Raw genomic sequence first — 7588 nt, forward strand, 5'->3', positions numbered from 1 at the left:
TCCAAATCCCACCAAGGTGCACAGACTGACTAGACTTCACGATTACCAGAGCTGGGATACCACAGATCCAAAGACAGTTATCTTGAATCATCCTAATTCTCCTTAACAATCACTCACTGTCCACCCAACTTAACACCGTTCTATCAGGTAAAACCTCTGGGATATATTCTTAGCAGACCAACACCATTAACTTAGCTACCTTTTCCTGTTGCTAAGATAAAATATCCTGACAAGACCATCTCAAGGGAGAGAGTTTCTTGTGCTCACAGCTCAAGGGCACAGTCTGTTGGTGACGGAAGGTTCCGAGGCAGGAGCTGAGGCAGCTGGAGACAGGGCACCCATTGTCAAGGGCGGGGAGCAATGGATACCCGTACTCTGTGCACATGTTCATTTTCATACAGTCCAAGATCCCAGCTCAGGGAATGGTGCCGCCCACAGTGGGTGGGTCTTTCCACCTTAATTAGCATGGTCAAATACTCTCCCATAGGCATACCCTCAGCCAATCTCTTAAATGACTCATGAAGTTAACAACTGAGATCTACTCTTCACTTCTGTCAGTCCAGAAGCTATAAACGCCATCAGATACCACCTGAAATTTATAACCACCTTTTCACCAAACTGCTTTAACCTAACCACCTGTAGTCCCACCTATGTATTTGGTAAATGCGTTGATTTATGACTTTCTTTTATTCTGTAACTAGAAAAAAACCTCATAAACCCACCTCCATGGTGAAACATGTCATTTGGCACAACCTCAATCCATGCTGCTGGGCCTGTCTCATATTTGGTTCAGAATGAAGTATTTCTTATTCTCTTTGAGGTGAGACTGTGTTTAGCACCAACAGTTTTGGCATCCAATGCTGGGTCCTGTGCTATTTAGTTTAATGTCAACTTGACACAAGCTAGTCACTAGAAAGAGGAATTCTCAATTGAGAAAATGCCTCCATAAAATGTGCCTGTAGGCATGCCCACAGTGCCTTTTCTCGGTTGACTGGTGTGGGAAGAGCCAGCTCCCTGTGGGCAGTACCACTCCTGGTTGCTTGCTATTAGAAAGCAGGCTAAGATGGGGCTGGAGAGATGGCTCAAAGGTTAAGAGCACTGACTGCTCTTCCTGAGGTCCTGAGTTTGATTCCCAGCAACCACATGGTGGCTCACAACCATCTACAATGTGATCTGATGCCCCCTCAGATGTACATACAAGCAGAGCACTGTATGATAATAAATAAATAAATCTTAAAAGAAAAAGAAAGAAAGCAGGCTAAGCAAGCAATGGGGAAGCAGCACCTCTCCACTCCTCCATGGCCTCTCATCACCTTCTGCCTCCAGGTCTCTGCCGACTTCCATCAGTGATGGAAGCTGACACAAACTCTTTCCTCTCAGAGTTGTTTCTGGCCAGGATGTTCCACAGCAGCCACGGGAACCTTAACTAAGCCAGGCCCACAGGACAGTCCCCTTTCAGTCAGCAACAGTGCTGGGGACCAGCAAGGGCTCTTGGCATGCAGTTGTCTAGGTTGACTTATTGGGTGCATGCTGGGTTTTTCTGGGGCTTGAGCCTTCCCTTTGGTCTCAGCTGGCAGACTGTCTACTGATTATTCTGAACTGGCTGTTGTGCGTGCTTTCATTGCACAGCATTTGGGTGGAGCACTGACTACTTTTGAGAATATGTCAGCATCTGGCCTTTCCCCACCTCTCATTCCTAAGTATCTGGGGTTTAGTTCTCTTTTGTTCTTTGTGTATCCTCTCCTCCCCCGCCCCCTTACAACCTAGCCCCTTCCCCTTTACAAAGTCTATGAATGCTTGATCATAAGGCTATGAAGACATGAGGCATATGTTCCCTCCAGCCCAGCAGAGTGCAGGTAGCAAGGGGGACTCCCCAGGATGTACAATGACCTGGGAGGACCAAGGCAACATGCCCCACACCCGCCCCATCTTGGTTTGTAAGAAACACTGTTGGCTCAGGTCAGAAGACTCACAGAAGGGGTGATCAGCCAGTGTCCTGAGCCCCTCACAATCCTGAAGATGCACGGTGGAAACCCAAGACACAGTAGCAAAGGACTGACCGTGACAAGATCCAAAATACAAATTCCACCAAGCTAGAAAGTTGATGGTAACTTTCATGGAGGGAAAAAAAACCATTAAGATGAGAAATAGATGAGAAAATGTTTGGAGAAAAACACCATTTGGTACTCCAGCTGGTTTTGTTTGATAATTATGGTAATTTTACTCACAAGTATTTGATAAAAGGAGTAACTTTTAACATACTGAAATAGCCCATTTTTCTCCTTACCAAACTAGAAGTCCTGCGCAACAGAACAAGAGATCATAAATGGACAGCCTATTTCAACAATTTTTGATTAAAAAAAGGGGAGGACAGGAAATGTGAGAGGGAGGACCTGGAAGGAGAGGAAGGAGGGAAACTTCCTACTGGGATGTAAAGGTGGGAAAGACTGTAAGCTTTGTCACAGGTAAAAACAGTCTTGGTGGGCTTTATCCTTGGGCACACCATGGATACCTTGTGATAGACTGAGTGGAGCCATCCTGGGCCTGGAATTCAGAAAGCAGACCTGGGGACTCTACCTGGACTATTGTTTTTCTAATCCACCCTCAATGGGAGAAGGCGATGACACAGGCAGGAGGGGAGGAGAGAAAAACAGGTTCAGACCAGGCTTGAGCGAGTGTGGAGCAGCGAACAGGCTGGACCAGCACGCAGGCCAGAGAGACACCTAAGGACCCGTCCCGTGGACCGGATACCGGAAGGTTCACTCTTTTTTCCCTTTAACCATTTTTCCCTCTTGTGTAAGCTAGTTGGGTTGTATAATACAGTTTAATTGTTTAAAAAACAGAGCCTACATGTAAATAAATTAATTAATGAAAAAAAATGCTATTAAAAATTTTAAACAAGCTAAAGAGGAGGCAACCCATGAGGATTTCAGGGCTCGGCAGCAGCATTTGTCTCACAGGCTCCAAGTTCAGCCCCTAGTGCTGGGCTTTGATTTTGTTTTAAAGGGTTTTAGAGACCGAAAAACCAAAGGTTAATTCAGAGTGACTTTTCTTTATTTCTTTCTTGTTTTTTGGGTTTTTTGTTTGTTTGTTTTTTGGTTTTGTTTTTTTGAGACAGGGTTTCTCTTGTAGTCCTGACTCACAGAGATCCCCCTGCCTCTGCCTCCCGAGTGCTAGGATTAAAGGCGTGCGCCACCACGCCCAGCTCGAGTAATTCAACTTTCCTTAATCCTTACTCTCATTCATTCTTCTACACTGCCTCTTTCTCCTTCTACTCCTCTCCGAGTCTCTTCTTCAGTAAGCCCCAAACAGAACGCCACTCTGTAGCAAAGGGAATTATTACAGCACTGCTCAGATAAAGCCTAGAGGGAGCAGAGGTCCTGAGGGTGTCCAATCCCTGCACACACTGCCTGAGAACACTGCTTACGGGACTTCGTGAGTCACAGCAAGACATTCTGGGACTGAGGCAGCATGTAGGGCTTTTCCTTAATTCCATTGTATTGTTTTTAACCCTACGGGCTTTGAACATATATGACTTCCAGTTTTGTGTTTTTATGGGATTCCTGAATATGTGAACAAGTGCATCTCTGCATCTATATCCGTTTCTTGTGCCTTTTATTGGGCTCTTATTCTTCTGTTTATTTTGTCCTATTCCATTTTTTTGTTTTGTTTTGTTTTGTTTTATCTTACTATATTTTACTATTATTCCTTAGAGGTCTATTTGTTTTCTTTTCTCCCTCCTTCCCTTCCCCCTCCCTCCTCACAGCCCTGGCTGTCTTGGAACTCAATACATAGGCCAGGCTGGCCTCAAATTTACAGAGATTAGTGTGCCTCTGCCCCTTGAGCTCTGGAATTAAAGGCCATGCCACCCGGCTTCCTGTGTATTTTCTAAGGAGAGACAGGAATGAGGTGGTTCCAGATGGAAGGGTATGGGGGTGGGGAGGACTTGGGAGTAGAGTGGAGACCATAATCAGAATATATTATATGAAAAACTATTTTTTAAGATTTATTAATTATGTGTACAATTTTCTTATAGATGGTTCTGAGCCACTATGTGGTTGCTGGGAATTAAACTTAGGACCTCTGGAAGAACAGCCAGTACTCGTAATCTCTCAGCTATCTCTTCAGCCCCCCCCCCCGCCCCGCCTCCCAAAAATATTTTCAATAAAAGAAAAAAAAAAAGACACTCTGGGATTTTCTTAGGATTTTTACATCATCCTATTAACTTACAAACCAGTGCTCTCGGGGTTTTCCTAATTAATTAGAAATGTCCCCATGCAAGAGCAGCTCCCTCTGTTGTTCTCAAACAAGAGAAGCTATTAACCCTCGCTGGCAAGTTTCATCTTTTGACCTTTCTGCTTTTCTCTGAGCTCCTCTTATATCTCAAGGACATGTCTATAAATTTACTACTTGGCTTCTTTTTATTGGGTTCTTTTTTTTTTTTTTTTTTAAGATTTATTTATATTATTAAGTATAAGTGCTCTGCCAGAAGAGGGCATCAGAGCACATTATAGATGGTTGTGAGCCACCATGTGGTTGCTGGGAATTGAACTCAGGACCTCTGGAAGAGAAGTCAGTACTCTTAACCTCTGAGCCATCTCTCCAGCCCACCCTCCCCAACCCCCACCCCCGATCTTTCATTCTTATTTATGACTCAAATATACAGAATTTTGGTTTTTGTCCCTCGGTCTAACTATCTGGGGATTTCTTCTCTTGCTTCTTTTGAAAACTAACATACAAATGGTGATTACTCAAGATGACTACCTCAAGCCCATCCTAGTTAAAGCACAGACATACAGATTTTTAAGGTTTTACTTCCACAGTTCTGATTCTGGAGGCATAAGGCAGGTAACAATACTCATCCGTCCACACTGTCCTCCTTGACACCCACGCCTGTGAAACCCTTCACTTCCCAGGACTGTAAGTTTTAACTAACTCTTGACCCACAGCCCAGGACTGGCTGCCCACCTATACTATCATTAGTGCTTTGTCTTTGCTTTGTGTTTTGTTCTTGAGACAGGGTTCCAACTGTTTATCCCAAGCTGATGTGGAACTCTCTCTGTAGGACATGTTAGCCTTGAAATTGCGGAGATCCTCTTGCACCCGCCTTTCCAGTGCTGGGGTTACAGGTGTGCATCACCATGCCTGGCCTACTGCTCTGTATTATAACTAAGCTTTAGAGGAAAGTCGTATCATCTTGGGACTGTCAATGTGTCAGTACACTGCCTTTAGACCTCTGTTGTGGGGAGCACAGGGAAGTCCTTCATGAATGTGTGCTGTTGATGTGGTCATGGTATAAGGCTCAAAGGGACTGCAAAGCCTTCCTCGGGGCTCAAGTGTGAAAGAAAATGTCCACCACAGCTTTCTCCTCCTGGATTTTACAGCCCGAAGACTGCTTCCTCACAGAGACTGTGTCTACGAAGATGAGGTAAATCCGCATTCAAATATATGCAATAACCCCACTTCCCTGTTCAACTGTTGGGGGGATGGTCTGATGTATTTTGATGCTAATAACTGCTTGCTGTCTCCCTGACCCACCTTTTGATTAATAAAAAACCATCCCACCTGGGCAGGGCAGAGGAGATAGAGGTGTGTGGTTAAGGAGAGAGGGGGGGGGGGAGAGAGAGAGAGAGAGAGAGAGAGAGAGAGAGAGAGAGAGAGAGAGAGAGAGAGAGAGAGAGAGAGAGAAATCCTGAGAAGGAGAAGGAGGGAAGAAGAAAGACTGCCACGAGAGGAAGAGAGACCACGAGAGGAGGGAAGCGAAGGCCACCACGGGTTAGATGGAAGAGAAGCACATAGCTGGCGTGGACGGAGAATCTGGCCCAGATGAAGAACATTAGGAAGTACTTGGGATTGTGGATGGGAGGTAGCTTGATAGAAGTTATCAGAAACAGATGGCATAGGATTGGGGCAGGGATCCCATAGCTGCCCCACTATGGAAGTAGTTTAGAGGATTAATATCTGCCCTGCCCCAAACTAACTAAGGCTATCTTAAAATACAACAAGTGTCTGTGTCTTAATTGGTTGGTAGCCGGGCATACTAATAATATTAATAATGTAAAAACAATATTCAGCTGCAGATAATAAACACTGACTCCCAGAGTGCTTCATTTTCTCCATCAGAGAGCCCAGTCCACCGGATCCCAGCATTTCCCTGTGTCTGTATGTTGGTCTTGTTCACTCCCTCATCTTGAGGCATACCGGATGTGGCAATATGTTATTTGGTATGTTTATAAAATAAGGCCCCAATGGTTTGATTCAAACTGACTTCTAAGAGCTCATGTATTATAAATAGTCCAAGTTCCTTCTAGTTCATAAGACTCAAACAAACCTAAGAACTTAATTGAAATTTGTTGGTAAAAGAAAATAAAAACATCAACAGGAGTATTAACACATTTCTGCCTGTCATTATTGCTAGCTATTTAAGATATAATGTCGCTTTTCTTTCTGTATACATATAGCTTCCTAGGTTTTCACTAAAATATAGGTATTGTTGCTAAGGAAATAGAAAAGAACCATCAAATATGAGAAAGGTATATATTTTGTTTTGTTTTAAGTTAAATGAAAAAAAAAGTTTTTGAAAAAGGATTTGTAACTTGGCAGTGGAGGTGCACACCTTTAATCCCAGCACTCAGGAGGCAGAGGCAGGCTGATCTCTTGTGAGTTTGAGGCCAGCCTGGTCTACAGAGCAAGTTCCAAGACAGCCAAGGCTACACTGAGAAAGGCAATAGTGTTCATGGTGTTTTTAATATAAACTGGCCAAATGCTAGATACAAAATAAAACCTCTCTGGATGTGTGAGTATTGGACTAGGACATTTAGGGCAGAATTTGCTAAATGCATGCCTTAAAAAAGGAGTCTACTCAAAGAGCCCACGTTTCCGGATTAAATGAGTCTTCAAGGTCACGTGCTACAGTCAGCCAGGATTGGAAAAGTCCTAAAGATATACTCATACTGTGTCAAAGACAAGTAAATGGAGAATGTTACACAATGACTTCAATGGAGTCACATTTCCCTTTCTGACTGTGAAGTAATAAACGAGATTTAGTTAGGCTCACAAAAGCTCTGGGGTCCTGATTTCTCCCAAGACTGGACTGTTGCTTCTACTCCTGTCAATAATCTTTGGTACATGAGGAGAGGACAATTTTGTTCAGAAGATTTGAAAATGATAATACTCCTTTTATATCATGATCACACTCCTTTGTAATGCAACTATCCACATACATCCTCAGACAGGGACACTGTGTCAAACAAAGTGGCTCTGCAAATCATAGAAGAGTTAAGTCACATAGACACTGAGAACCAACTGTCCATACAAGTAGGAACCCACTGCACACAAGGTGTATGGCTGTAGACTCAAGAAGAAAAGCTAGATTTAAGAAAAAAGAATAAAATTACTTCAAGCACAAACATTAAAATTTCAGAGGGAATGCACCATTGATCCCAGCAATCGGGAGGCAGAGGCAGGCAGAAGCAGGCAGACCACTGTGAGTTTGAGGCCAGCCTGGTCTACAGAATGAGTTCCAGGAGTCCAGGGCTACGGTGAAACCCCAAAAGCATAGATAGATAGATACATAGATAGATAGATA

Source organism: Acomys russatus, chromosome 1 (genome assembly GCF_903995435.1).
Source record: "Acomys russatus chromosome 1, mAcoRus1.1, whole genome shotgun sequence".
Lineage (NCBI taxonomy): Eukaryota > Metazoa > Chordata > Mammalia > Rodentia > Muridae > Acomys > Acomys russatus.